This window comes from Telmatherina bonti (assembly GCF_933228915.1).
Source record: "Telmatherina bonti genome assembly, chromosome: 19".
NCBI lineage: Eukaryota > Metazoa > Chordata > Actinopteri > Atheriniformes > Telmatherinidae > Telmatherina > Telmatherina bonti.
Window position 1 is genome coordinate 11,935,348 of NC_136617.1, and position 15,705 is coordinate 11,951,052.

Consider the following 15,705-nt stretch of genomic DNA (forward strand, 5'->3'; position numbering starts at 1 on the left):
AGAATTAGCAGACCTTAAAGACAGACGTTGAGTGGAACATCTTACATCTGACACAGAACGAAACTGACATGACAACCATCGGAGAGATGTATTTTTTTCTGTTTACGTAATGCTAAGTGGCTAATCTTAACATTGCTTATTTGTTCATTTATTCCAGCCAGATCATGGCCTTGCTTGTTTTTGTGGCTTGTTTTCAATACATCAGCTGAGCAGAACTTTATAGTCTTAGAACGATGATACGATTAGTCAAATATTTGAAGTGGGTGTGGTTAACGCATGTAGACAAGCGTGATGTCAAAAGTTCTCAGTTCTGCATTTTCTCTGATGCAAGTTGGAACAAGTAGCTTGAACAAACACCTGATCGGGGTGGTGAGAAAGTACGAAGGCTTTTAGCTGAGTTATGGCCTTTTTCCAATAGTATCAGCTTGTCTCAGCTTAACTCACCTCGGCTCGGTTTGTAGGATTTTCCTCTATGCTTTTGTACCCGTTTACCGGTACTTTTTTTGTAACTCCTCAGCCGAGGATCTAAGCTAACTGAGTCAGGTTGTGTGTGACGTCGCCACACTGCATGCTGCTATTGGTCAGGGGCTTGGCCAATCCGAGGTCAGGGTCAGGGAGTGACATCACTGAAAGAGCGACTCCAACTTGCAAGATGTTTACATTACGTGACAAGCAATGGCGCAACAAAACTCTGTTCCGTGGTCCAACTCTGAGGTGGACACATTTCTTTGCTTGGTAGCTGAGGAAAGGATACAGAGGTAACTAGATGGAGCAACACGAAATGAAACAACCTATCAAAAGCTTTCTGACTCAATAGCTACGAGTAGAAAAGGAGTTTTCGGCATTGTCGAGAGAAGATGAAAAAGCTCTAAAGATACAATCGGCGAGTCGAGGACCACAATGGTCGGATTGGATCAAACAGACAAGACTGGAAGTGGTTCCAACAAATGGATACGATTTATGGTCAGCAACCGGCGAACCACAGACCGAGTAGCAGATTGCCTCTAGGTCCTGTGTTGTCATAGAGCTTGTGGTGCACAACACTGACATCACAGCAATTTCAGACAAACTCCGCCCATTTTAGACCTGGTACTTAATTGTAATGGAAAAGAAATGGTACCAAGCTGAGACAAGTTGAGGCGAGTTAAGTTGAGACAAGCTGATACTAATGGAAAAGAGGCATAACTGATGGTGAATGTCATTCTGGCTGAATTTTATCATTATTTTGTTGTTTACGCAGGTTTTGTAGGTACTGTTCCCTGTTCGGGGATTCACTGCACTGATACCGGGTAGTTAAATAAACATGTATACAAATAAACTGACTCATACATACTTCACACATTCATCACAGTCCCACCAAATGGCAGGTCCTTTTTAAGCTTCACACGCACACACTTACAGACCTTGCTAACACACACACTGGGCAGCAATCCACTGTAGGAGTGGATCTTCGCTGGATTTGCTGGCTCTGCAGGACACATGTGGAACACCAGCTGGTCAACACACACACGCATGCATTCATCTCCCCTGCTGCTGTAACGAGCCTCCTGTTAAGACTCTTTCCTCTTTGGATGTGTAACAGTACTCAGTCTCATTGTCTTTCTCTTTCACACTTGTTTACACAGTCGCTCACGCACCACCAGTGCACACACTTGCAGTAATACAGTACTCCCTCTCCCACACACGCATTCCCCCATGCCAGGATATCTGTTTATTGGAGTACGTAGCTGCTTTTCGCTGGCTGCTCTGCATCTTCATTGCATCATACTGCACACACAAACACGTACTCATATCCACAATCTATAGACAATTACATATTTGTGTCACAGTTGCGTCATTTTGAAAAGCTGTATGTACACCCATGTACATACTTACTCACAGATTGCATCACAATCTGGCAGTAAATGCTGTGTATTGTTCTCACAACTTTTATCAGAGACACAAACAGGCACCAAATGCAGGCAGCCACACAGTAAAACTGGAAAACGGCCGTTTGCAGCCAACTATAGAAACAATAACTAATATGAGTCTTTCTTCTGCAGTCTCTCTACTGTTAATCACAGGAATTCAAACTTTTTATGACCATACCAGCAAAAGCTGCCTGAGCTTGAACTTTATTTTAAAAAAAAAAAAAAAAAACACAAAACAAAAAGACTTAAAAATGTATGTATTTCTCTAAATTTATGTAAAACACCCACTATTTGCATCTGTCAGTCAGCAAAACAGAAAACCAGAGCGCAAAATAAATTAATTTTCATTTTAAAAAGATAAACATTAAATTATACTTTCTCCCAGCGGCAGCTTGTTAATATGGGGCGCCGGGGTCCCACCCCCATCAAGTAGTCTACCTCCTTGAAAAATTAATTGATTAGATAATACAAAATTATTAAGTACATTTGAATCAATTACCCTGCTCATATCCTACAGGTAGTCTGTTGGACTTTACTGAGAATTAGTTCAGTTCAGTTATTAACGACTTATGTAAATATATAAGTTTCATGGAAGAGGAATTTCAGCCAAATGAGTGTGTATTTGAGATAGTCAACTTTTACCATACAGGTGACCTGATGCTGGTTTCATGTTGCTCCTTGCCTTTCCAGATAAAACAGCATCATTAGAACCTCCTTAATCATCCATTGAGATTAAATTTTTACCTGTTCACCAAAATCACAACCCCTTGTGTTGAAATGTGCAGCCTTCAGCACCAACTTGAGTAGAACAGGACAGCTTTGGAAGACATTAAAGTTTATTTGTTGTCCTTATTTTCCAAAGTGAAGGCGTCTGTGAAAGAATTGTTCATCAGATTGACTTTTGCTGGCTCAGAGAAGAGACAGGGTGCAACACGGATGCTGAACTAGGCTTATTGAAAGTCCAAAAATCTGCTGATGTTCCATAGTGCTGCTTTAAGGAGACCGATACCTAAAAATCTTTTCTATGAGAGGACCAACTTACATAAAACTCAGTCAACCAAATCTGACCATTCTCACCAAACAGAAAACCAGTTGGCCATCAAATGACCTTTAATCTAACTAAATAAGTAGTTTGTCTGAGGTTTTAAGACTTAAATCTATAAAAATTGGTCAGTCAAACAATCAGTAAAAGTTGATTATATCCAGAATAAGAAGGAAAGAAAAAGAAAAATATTGATGATAGTTACCTTTAGAACATAATACTGTGCTTTACGACAGACACGGTTCTGGTTCTGATCCTGGCTTCAACCTAGAGTTTCTGGACCTTTGCAGTTTCTGGTTAACTGCGTTTTGACAAGTTTAACAGGAACTGACCACATTCATTGGATCATAATAATCATCTGCGAACACTCATCCTGTATGTATTTAACCAGTTTTTTCTTTTTTTCATTTGTGGAAGACCCAAAGGAAGGGAGGTGGAACTCGGTTGGCTTTTCCTATAGTTGTGGCTGAATTATGTAACCCTTATCTGGCTTGTTAGTTGATGATGCATCACACTGTCCACCTTAAAAGATGTACATGTAATATCAAATTCAACACCATCTCTTTTCCAATAGCATTTTTTCCTTTAAAAACAGACACTATTTCTTGGTTCATTTTTTTTATTGTTTTTAAATTCAAAATAAACCCTATTTTTGGGTCTGAAGCCTCTGACTGGTTTAAAATTAGATTAGACTACTAGAACTGGGTTGGGACCCTGCCAGTTTGAAAGGTCAATATCAAATCATGTTTTTTAAGTTGTGTAGGATCGGCTTTCTTCTTCCCCTGAGTTATTGAAATAAAAAGCTAGCTGTCAACACTGCATGATATTATCCAGTTGAAAAAAAGTTTCTTTATTTTAAAAAGAGTTACACTTAGAAACATTGTGAAAGTGTTGCTCATTTTTACCAGCCGTGGGGAGACTCCCTCCAGTGGTTGAAGGGATATTGCTTTCACAAAAATAAGATGGATGGATAAACAACCAACCTCTAAAAATCACATAACCAAGACAGCCTTCATTTCTGATGACATCTGTATCTAAAAATAATTTTAAAAAAAAAGAAATTCTCTTGGTGTGAAACACAGAAGTCAAACTTCAACAAACTATCCAATAAAGTGCTAGAAAAAGATCTTTGTCTGGTGCCAAAAGAGCATGTGAGTCTTCAAAATGATGACAGACCAGCTACCAAATGAAAACCCAGATTAACCAAATCTACCTGAACCAACATAACGAACACCTAGACTGAAAACCGGCCGACCAGGTTACAAAACAAGTTCACCAAAATGCTTCAAAACCGGTCGATCAGACATGAAAACCAGTTAGTGAGATCTGGATCGGGTCCTGGATTTCACCAGCAGGCCGAGCCGCTTGACCAAAACCTCTTCTGAATGAAGGCTTTGTCCACATGGAGAGCAGTGTGTGTGTGTGTGTGTGTGTGTGAGAAAGTAAAGTTGTGAAAGAAAGAAGGACAAAGGGAACAAAACAGTGAAAAAGAGACAAAGAAACAGAGAGGAGAGAGAGTTTAGTGTTTCTCTGTGTGGAGCTTAAACAAGCAGTACAGGATGTGCAGCCAAACTATTTTCTCTGCTTGGCTGCCGAATCTCTGTGTGTGTTTGTGTGTGTGGTTAGATATAGGGGACTGAATGGTTGTCACATGTTCTCTTTACCTTACAGTTTAGAAGATTGTTTCTCAAATGGGATTAGATGTACCTCATGTAGACACCCCAGCTGGTAAAATTTAAAAAAGGCAAAATCTTGTTTTATCTATGATCTTCATAGATTTTCGATTTGACTTTAGTTTGTGTTGTGAGGTGAGACAATTTAGGGGCCTATATGAAGAATCCAGGTAACTTCAGGATTAATTCAGGCTTTTCTGTATTGCGAAACTGGTTCAGTTCTTGCTTGGGGTAATCACCATGCTGAACAGCTAACCTGCTTCGGAGCCTAAATGAAGTCCATAAAAGGAAAGGAAGGAACTGAGGAAGTTCTGCCTGAAATGTCGGGGCTGTAACAAAGTGATCTGAGTACTGCTGTAGCCGTTTAGATTGTCCAATGGATTAATATCGTATAACCTACTAAATTTACGCATTAACTAAGTCGGTTATTTTCTGCCATAGTTCTTTCCTGGCTTTTGATGCAGTAACAGTGTTGCTATTGGTCTGGATGATGTGTTGATGTCTTTATTTTTCGAGAATCAAATCAAATCAATCAAATCAAATCAAATTCACTTTATTTATCCGTTAGGAACTTCATTTGCGGGTAGAGCACAACCATGACAAATAAAATAAAAGACATGTCCACACACACAACTCAACATGTCCGTTAATAAATAAGTTAAAAACAACAACAGAATAATTGTCTGCTTCTCCATAGTAAAGTAGCTACTTTGCAAGGTTTCTCCACATCTGCCAGATGTTGAAACCAGGTGCTTGGTTAAACTAAGTAGATAACCAGCTTCGTAGTATCTCTTATCCACACCCTGAATGTCTGGTTAAGTCGAGCCAGGAAACAGAGAAATAGCTGCGGTATCAGGCCTCAAGTGATCTAGGTTGCTGCACAGATGTGGAAATGTACATCTGAAATTACTTCTTGAAAAGTTACTGTAATCAAGATGGGAAAATCTGTATTTTTCTGTTCCAGACATAGACTGTAACTAAAAGATTGATGGAGCCTTTGTGACACCATACATAGGTTTCTGAAAAGCTGCATTGAGGCTCAGTGGGCTTCAGTTCAGCTGTCAAGATGGCACCGTAGCCATCTTGACAGTGTCACACGTGTCAAAGAGAGGGTGGCCGTGAGTGTCGGGGTGGATGATTGATACCCGTCAAACTCCTGCCTGTAGCTAAGACCTAAACGAGGTAACCTGGTGATGGTAGGCAAGCTTAGCCAGCTACCAGCTTACCAGTTATGCTACACTTAGCTTCCTTGCTACTGGATATCTGATACCTATCAATTAAAATTATTATGCTGAATTATTATGGTGAATTATTATGCTGAATTTCAAGATTAAATTAAATCTAAAAATAATCACCCCCCTCACAATTGTCTTGAAAGTAAATACTACCTATTAAAGCTAAAATGGTTTTTTGAAGCAGGCTTAAAACATCTATATTTCTGTTGTGACGATGGCCTGTTTAACGTGTGACTTTATGGAAATTTGTTCTGTTTTAGAGCCTCTAGTGGATGAAGGGGGAACTGCAATTTTTGGCACTTATCCTTCACTTTTAACTGCTGAAGGTTGCTGTTTGGTTCCAGATAACTGTAAATATGGAAAATAAATAAAGAAAATATGTAAGTATCATGGAAAAATGGAAAATATAAAATATAACACACACCTCTCGTCATAAGTTTTGGGGAACTTTCCCATTAAATCATATGGGCAGGCGTTCCCAGACCTATGACCAGTAGTGCATTTATTCAAATATGATATTTATTTAATATGTATAGACAATAAAATCTATTAAAAATATATTTAAAAATCTTTAAAAAAAAACAAACAAAAAAAATTCTAAATTATTCTTGCACTGTATTTTACTTTAATATTTAAGTAAATTCATACTTCTACTTTACATTGTATTATGACCAAGGGAGGTTTAGAGTTTTACTGATTTGTAGGTTATAATGTTGCAATTTTTCTGATTTAGCTCTTTTGAGATCTAAACTACAATGTAAACTTACTACCCTGGTTTTAAGGGTTAAAATGGCTGAAAAACAGCTTGTTCTCCCACTGGGGGATACAAAGTTGAAAAACCACTGGTATAGAGGGACACGTGCACATAAACCCACAGAAATGTAGATTTGATCACACAGAACAAGGTATATAGCACAGCCTCAAGGCCGGTCCACAGAGACAATTTTCAGTCTCACAAAACAGGAACATCACCTGGAACACCTTCAGTGCTGTGTTTCAAGTACTACATTTATTTATTCAGTGTGTGTAACCCCAGAGGCAGAACATTTTTCACAAAGACCTTTAAAAAAAAAAAAAAAAAAAAAAAGAAGCGAAAACTACTTTTGATCTGTTGTGTAGCTCAAGCAACATTTTCAGCTTTTAACGCTCTTTCTAACAAACACACCTCGCTGCATTTACAGATGGCAAACCAGTGTAGGGTGCCTACACAAAGTGTCCACGTGTTTCCACTGAGTCCAGGTGCTTCATTTCTGCTCACATAACTGCCTTGTTAAACCACTTTATGCTTATTATTTTAGTTTTATGCAACCGAGTCAGTAAAAAGATGTGCAGTCTCATAGATGCATGCTTTTAGATAAGGTCAAGGAATTAAGGAATCAATCATGTTTGTGAATATTGGTCTTTGTAACAGTTCTTAAATACTCAGACTTGACACTGATAACTGTTTATGTAGTTTTCAGATTTGGCACGTTAGAATAAATTTGATCTTTTGAGGTTTTTGTGTTAAAAGTTGTTTTTAGCCATCTGATGCTTTGTACAGTCAGTCATTCAATTTCAGTCAGTACTATTCATCATCTGTAAACCATAAAGGTGATCCCCGCAATGGAGTTGTGAGTGAGCATCTGGAATTGGCTGGTATTTCAAGTATTCTGAGCTTTCTACAGTGTTACAGTGTTGAATCCTCATCAGACATGTGAACGGCACTGTTTTTTTAATCACCTAAATGCATGTTTGAGTTTGAGTTTGAGTTCCAGCACGCTCTCCGTTCGGTTTCCATGGCGACGAAAAACGTGTCGTTTTAGAGAGTTTTTTCTACTTGGAAATCCTTGTGACGTCCCGGGGGATAAGGTTCAGTGATTGGTTACCTTCTACTGGTTAACAAGGGCATGTACAAATACATCAGGCGGGTGGAAAACGTGGGATAAAGTTATTTCCAACGATGGCTGGTGAGTTTACCAAAGAGAGACATCCTGCTGCATTCGTTGCTGTGGGTTGCTGTTTTCCACTTCGTTTTCAGGGTCTGATTCAGGTTCCAACATGTAGAGCTGTATGCTATGTGTTGTATTTAGTTTTTTTTATTGAGTTCATATTAGCCTAATCCTTCTGTTTATGAGATGTTACAATGCGCTATATTTTATACGCACAATACAGTGCGCGCTCCCGATGTAGTGCAGTGGCGGGAGGCGGGGCTTAATGCGGAAGAGTCTCAATCCACTCGTTTTGCCCACAGGCTGATCTGACAGCCTACGGAGAGGGTCGGTCTGAAGTAAATAAAGCGATTTGTGACAATAACTCGATCAATCCCAGCCCTTCTGGTCTCAGAAATAAAAATAAATTAGCCTGAAATGCACATAATAGTTCCACTTTAAAGTCTTTCTCCATATAGCAAGACATTTTTTCCTTTTTTGTTTAATTTAAGTTTGATTGTCTTCTTTAATTGAGATTTGACCAAATTTAATTCTTTTTCCCCTGATCTCAGGGGAAGGAGATGCTATACATGGGGGAGACAGTTGGAAAGAAAAGTAAAATAGCTAAGTTAACAGTACAGATTGATGTTTACAAATCAGACGGAAAGGCAAAATAAGAGCTGTGTCACCAGGAGAAATGCACACAGGTAATATGTCAACAACAGTATGAATGGTTTACACTATATGGAACTTGAGTAAACATAATAAAGGCAGAATATTGTGTTATGTCCAGTTTTTCCTATTTATTTTTTGGGAGAGGAAAACATAATTATCTGGTTAAAAGGTTGTGGTTTCACTAAAGCATCAGATCAGCTGATGTCATATTATTCCTCTTTAAGTAATCTCACTATTGATCCTAAAATAAAACATATATAGAAATATGAAAAATAAAGAACCAGTGTTGTATATATTTATCATCCACATGATAACTTGCAAGTAGCAGGTTAGATCCTCCTTTTCCTTTAAAACTGCTTCAGCACATCAGAGCACAGATTCAACAAGGTGTTGCAAACTTTCCTCAGAGATTTTTCTCCATATTGACACAATAGCATCCCACAGTTGCTGCAGATTTGTCCACTGCGCTTCCATGATGAGAATCTCCTGTTCCACCATGTCCCTGTGCTGCTATATTGGACAGAGATCTGGTGATTGTGGAGGTCATTGGAGTGCATCAGACTCATTGTCATGTTTATGAAAGCAGACGGGGATGGTTTGAGCTTTGTGATGAGGTGCATTTTCCTCCTGGAAGTGCCCATCAGAAGATGGTACACTGTGCTCTTAAAGGGATGGATGTGATTGGCAACAATACTCAGGTGGACTGTGGTGTTTATTCTACGCCCAACTGATAAGAAGTTGTTCAAAGAAAATCCTTCATGCCACCGTACCACCATCTCCAGTCTGGCTTATTGATACAGTGAAGGATGGATCCACTCTTCCATGTTGCTGAATTCTGAGCCTACCTTCTGAATGTGGAGATGAAGTGAGGACTCATCAGACCAGACCTTCTATTGTCCAGTTGTGGTAAATCTGTGTGAGTTGCAACTTCACAGCAGAAATAAACATGTTTACAGCCCGGTTCAAAAATCCATTTTCGGTTCAAAGGTCAGGTTTACCTTCATGACAACTGTGGGGGGAGTGAATTTTTTTCTAACACGTCCGTGTAAAAGTAATTTAATCTCAAAGTTCGCCATATTTAGGGGCGTGTCCTTTTAATTGACAGGTACTGATCTCCGGCTTCAAGTCAGAAGAACGTAGAACAACCGCGGTTTTTTGCCAGTTAACAACGTGACTTAGCTTTACCCCGCTTACCTCCTTTAGCTGGTTAGCTTCTGTTATCTCGGGGTTAGCTCAGTTAGCTTTTAGCTACAGAAAGCTCAGCGTTTGCTTGATGTCAATCATTCACCATGACACTCACAGCCCCTTCTCAGCTCCACCTCTTTGCCCATATTTTTATTTTCCGGGCGAGACGACGCGCATGACACTGCCAAGATGGCGACTGTAGGAACCGCCCACCGAGCTTCAATTCAGCTCTTCAGAAACCCATCGATGACGTCAAGAAGGCTCCGTCCATCTTTTTATACAGTCTATGGCTGTTACGTGTTCCTATATGGCATTCCTCATATCTTGGTTGTAACCAGCGTTCTGTTGAGATGGCCGTTTTATGATCTTCAACCAGTCGGTCCATCTCCTCCCACCTCTGACATCTGCTTACTGGATATTTTCACTTTTTCAGACCATTCCCTGGAAATGGCTTTGTATGAATATCCCAATACATCAGCCACTTATGGAAGTATCCGACATGCCAGTCTGGCCATGCCACGTTCAAAGTCTCTTAAGGGTGCATTCACACTGATGCCAACACACAAGGTTTGCTTAAATCGAATCCCAGTCTGCTTCCATGGATAGTCTGGTCCTTTTGGAGCAGTTTTAATGGATACACTGACCAAAGAAGCAAACTCTAAGTAAATAAGTAAAGTGCAGTATAAAAGCAAACGAAACCAAACGAAGGTGAGACATTTCTCACCTTTTTTGCACAGTCGAAATGAATCTCTGTACTATCCTGGTCTGAACACACCCTGAAATCCCCTTTCTTCTTCCTTCTGATGCTTAATTTGAACGACAGAAAGTCATCTTAACTCAATGCATTTAGGCAAATGCATTGAGTTGCTGCCACGTGGTCGACCAATCAGCTGTTGATGTCAAGCAATCAAACAGATGTGCTTAATGCAGTGGTCGGTGACAGTAAGTAGTTTTTAAAAATAAAACTGCTTGTGCCACTTTGTGAACGCAGCACAAGTTGTGACCTTTGATTTAATTTCAGTCATAAAGTGGGAAAAAAAATAGACCTTCCCCCCCAATCACAGTTGTGCCATTTTAATGTTTTGTCTCAAAGGGTGTAGTTTTGTTTTGTACACCCAAAGGGCAAGTGGCTGAACAGCATAACGTCAAGGCCAGAATGTTTTTGTTTTGTTTGATTTATTTATTTATTATGTGTATTGTTTGGTTTGAGTCATGCAGCTCTCTAATGTAATTCATATCGAACACAACAAAGCAACTTTAAATAGCACTGAACGGCCAGAAAATGGGGACACCGACCTGCCGTCACTCACATGTCGTTAGATTTATAGGTGTTAAAACTTTGAACAACTGTGCCGTTATTTCATTAATTTACCTATATTTTAAACTGTTTGTTCCCGTGGAGTCCAGCTCTTTTTTTTTAAATTTTTTTATTTCATTTTATGACTTTATTTTTTTTTTTTTTTTCTTGGAGTGGGAGGAGTTTTAATCTTGACAGAAAACAGAGAAGGGAACTTGACATCTACCCGTCGAAGCCACCGTTCACTCTGCAAAAAAGAAAAAAAAGTAAAAGAAAAAAGGAGGCTAGAGAAAGAAAAATGAAAAGAAATAATAAAGTGAGTGTGTCAGGCGTCAGGTTGGCATGTAAGCGATGAAAAGGCCGCCGTTTGTCACCAGATATTATTGATGTACAAACAAACAGACGCAGCAGGAGGACGCAGGAGTTTGGGCAGCTTTTGAAATACGAATCAAAGAGAAGTGGGGTGGGGGGGGGGGGGAGCAGGAGAGGGAGAGGAGGGAGGAAGTAAATGAGTGGAAATGATGAGACAAAGGTGGGTGAAAGTTAACATGAAAGAAAGTTGGGACGGATCTTTGGATGGGCGAAGAGAAAGATGTTCACTGTCAGTAGAGCTGGGTAAGAAACAAAAACTAGATTAGAATCGTTTTGAACGATTCGAATGTAATAAATCTGATATTGATTCATAAAACAAGATCGGTTTTTTGTTCTTCATGAGCCATTTAGCCGCGACAGCCCTGCTCTTATGTGACTTTCCGAGATTTTAGCGAAACCTGCGTCGCTTCCGTCCGAAATCAGCGTCTCTCGCAGAGAAAATGCCAAATTCGACCGAACTCCAAAATGAATCCAGTCGAGCTGTAAATGTCTACAAGGAGCTTTGGGATATCTTATTTCCCAGGTGTGTGTAGACGAGTGGTATCGGATTGTTCGCCCAGATATCTGATGTCGCTCAGTATTTTACACATATAGTCATCTGAGAATATCTTGACATTTAAAAAAAAATCTCTGTCGTTACATAAAAATATCTGTGAATAAATCAAAATTTAAAGCAGATTTAATCCAAATCAAACAGAATCAGGATTTTGTGAATGAACGATTCTTTTTCCACCATCGTCCTCACCTTCATCATACTTCTCTTTACCCTTCGTCCTTAATTTTTTGTTCCCATTTCTCCTCCGCTGATTTTATCGGCTCCTCTCTGACTGTCCTCTCCTCCATTCTTAATGTTTCTAATCACTTTCTTCTTTTGTCTTCCTCACCTTTTACCTCTCTCCCTCTCCCGTTTCTGTCAGTTTTTATTTCATTACCTCCCTTCTTTCTCAGTTCTTCCTCGTTCACTTTGCTTCTTTTACTAATTCATCTGGTTTTCCATCTTTTTTCTCTTTGTCCCCCCATTCCTTCCCTTCATCCTCTCTAATTCTCCTCCTCCACTCTAAGCCCACCTTTTATTTTACCCCATACCACTCCCTTCATCTTCAACCCTCGCCGCCTTTTTCCAGCCAGTTTCAGTCATCTTCCTCTTAACTACCCTGTTTTTGCCTCTTTCTTCCTTCATTCCTCTTTCCATCTCCCCTCCTACCACTCCACAGATCTTCAGCCCCCCCCACCCTTCCCCTTCCTCTCTTTCTCTTTTATCCATCTCCTCCATCTTCTTTCTCCCCCTGTCCTTTGCTCTCCTCCTCTTAGACTGCCTGTTGAATGATTTGAACAAAAAAAAGCGACTGAAAGATGATTTTTCTTTCTCATTTTCTTCCTGTAAAAGGAACATAAATATGCCAGCAAATTTTTTTTTTGGGACATGTATGATAAAATAATGAATATCTCATTAGCATTTTCATATTATTTTGTGCAAAATCTTATCAATAAAGAGAGCGTTTCTTTTTTTTTTTTTTAAAGGGGAGGTAATGAAATTTTCTTTAATCACGATACTTTCTGCCAATATTTGCTCATTAATTTCTTGCTATATTGCAAAATTTGACAGTTTTTACAAAGAAAAAAAAAACAAAAACGGAAGATGTTGCCGTGGTTTCGAAGCCACCATGGGGCTCCGAACAGAAACGCACACCAATAATGACAAACGACTTCATACATAAACATATGAAATTAGATTAGAGTAGCTCCTCTAATAATGCAGATATGATCAGCTCCCTACTAAATACTAATAATCAGTCAAACGGCATTAGATTAGATGTGACTGTTTCATGTGTTGATAATTATTGTGTGTGTAATAAGCCGAAGTGAGATTACAAATATCTGTGATTGTATAATCTGTAATCATCAACATCTACAACAGCAGCACACAGGAATCTGTTTCTCTGTCTCACAAAGACAAAGACGGAGGCAGACTCAAATTGCTTTTTTTTTTTTTTTTTTTGGTGGCCACTCCAATCATTTGGGAAAAAAACAAAAAACAAAAAACACACACACGCTGATACCACACACAGTAATAACACACAAGCATAGATTGTTCATAGTTTGAGGAAAAATTTTGTCTCTAATTTTATACATATATATATATATATATATATATATATATATATATATATATATATATATATGTGTATATATATATATATAATATATATATATATATATATATATATATATATATATGATAAATATAAAATAAAGTGTATATTGGGCATGACAAGTGGGGTAGTGCTCTCTCCCTCAAGCGACCATGGGACTCGGCGAGTTGCCATGGAAACAGCCCAAACTGCACCGGAGGAGTGATTGAGAGGGGGAGAGCGGGAAAAAGAGGGAGAGAGAGGTAGACAGAGACTGACTAAGACAGAGAAGGGGGGGACTTTTTTTTTTCTGAGAAGGCCCTCTGATGGCGACTGTTGTTCCTCTCCACTCAACGTGAATATTTTGGGGTGTGTGTGTGTGTGTGTGTGTGTGTGTGTGTTAAAGAATGAGAGTGGACAGAGTGGTGAGAAATGCAGGTGTGACTGTGATTTTTAGTTGATGTGTTTTCGCATCTGTGTGGGTACATTTTAGTTGTGTCCCTGCATTGTGAGGGGGGTCAGTAGCTAGGGTAGGACTCTTTCTTAAGGTTTCACTAACTTGTGTGTGTGTGTATACAAGTGTGTATAGTCAGACATCATTTGTGTGTGTAGTTACACATGCATACTTATCGTGTGTGTGTGCAGAGGTGCTTGTTTTCATTTCTTTCCTTAATTTTCTGTGCATCCATGTGCACATATATCACCCCTATGGTGCTTCATATCATTTGTGTGTGTGTGTGCGCGTGTACGTGTGTGTGTTCCTCCCTGGGCTAGTATCAGTGATAAGCTGTGATTCAGGCTGTGAAAACACTGATTTGGCAGCCAGCACGTCTTCCTCAGTCTCCAACAGGCTTGGCTAACAAAAATCCATCACTTATTATCTGATGCTTTATTACAAGAGAAGTATGTGCATGTGGCTGTGTGTGCATCTTGGTTGGCTTTAAACGTCAAGCGCTTTGGGAAAAGGAGGTCTGTTTCGAAGCTAACTTCTGGTTACGGACTCGCAGCTGAGTTGGACAGCAGGTTTTCATAATTGATCTATCATTCTGTCTGTAAAATGTCAGGAGTGTCAGCTGGAAAAGGTTCATCCAGCCGGGCGTTCAGTTTTTGTCTGCTAGAATGATTCCTAAAGATGCCAAAAACACGGGATGTGTGTCTTTAAGATGTGCGCAGCTTTTCAGGCACGGCTGTGATTTAGTGTTACCTTGACATCCAAGAGGCGGTGCTTTTAGGAAAGTGTTACACACGTCATGTTTGCACACATTTCTTTTTACTCTGATTAGTGATTTATATGTGTTTGCATCGACATTGTGAACAGCGATTTGATTGGATGTGTATTACATCTCAGAGAATTCGGTGTGAAAAGTGTAACCATAATCCTGTATGTTTTAATTTTACAAATAGCTGATATATTCTGTATTACAAAGGGAGGAAAATGGTCAGATCAAGGTGGCATTTTTACTTTCAATCAAATCTGATTGAGCTGAATTATATCAGTTTAATATGACTGAAGTGTTATTATGAGGCCTTCTTATTCTTATTGGCTGATTAAACTGATTAAAAGTATTCCAAGGAAATGCAGCTATTGGCAGAAGATTTGTTTGGCATAAAGGTAACAAACCAGAATTTTTAGCCTGCTTCCACTATGTATATAAGAATAAACATTTACAAGCAGAAAAATAATCATTCATCATCGATAATACTACTGTAGGTGTTTTTAATAATATGAAAAACAGTTAAAACTGTGTAAATTGCAGCTGCAGCCAACGGAATAAAGTTGTCCGATATAATCAGCTCCACATTATAGATGACAAAGAGCCAGAATGAAAATAGCGGTGCATAGAGTTTAGAGGGAAGAGAAGGAATTTAAAGCATCTCAAAGATGCCTCTCCATCTTTACGCAAAATTCAAGCTTAAAAGAGTTTCAGTCTTAAATGTTCCTGTTTACAAAAATGTACATTCTTAAATTTGCATCCATTGTAACGATGCACACATACGTTGTAGATAAAATCTGATTTAATTACAAGTTGATAAAACTTATAATAATGTTCATTATTATAAAATCACAGGCAAAAGCTATAACCGCTTGACTAGCGAAAAAGCGTGTTTAACTTTATGAGCTCCATCTGTTCAGCTGTTAAACACCGATGGTTAATCAGCCAATCACATGGCAGCAGCTCAATGAAGGCATGCAGACATGGTCATGATGACTAGATGAGCATCAGAATGAGGTGGAATTGGATCTGAGTGACTTTAACGGGGCATGGTTGATGGTTC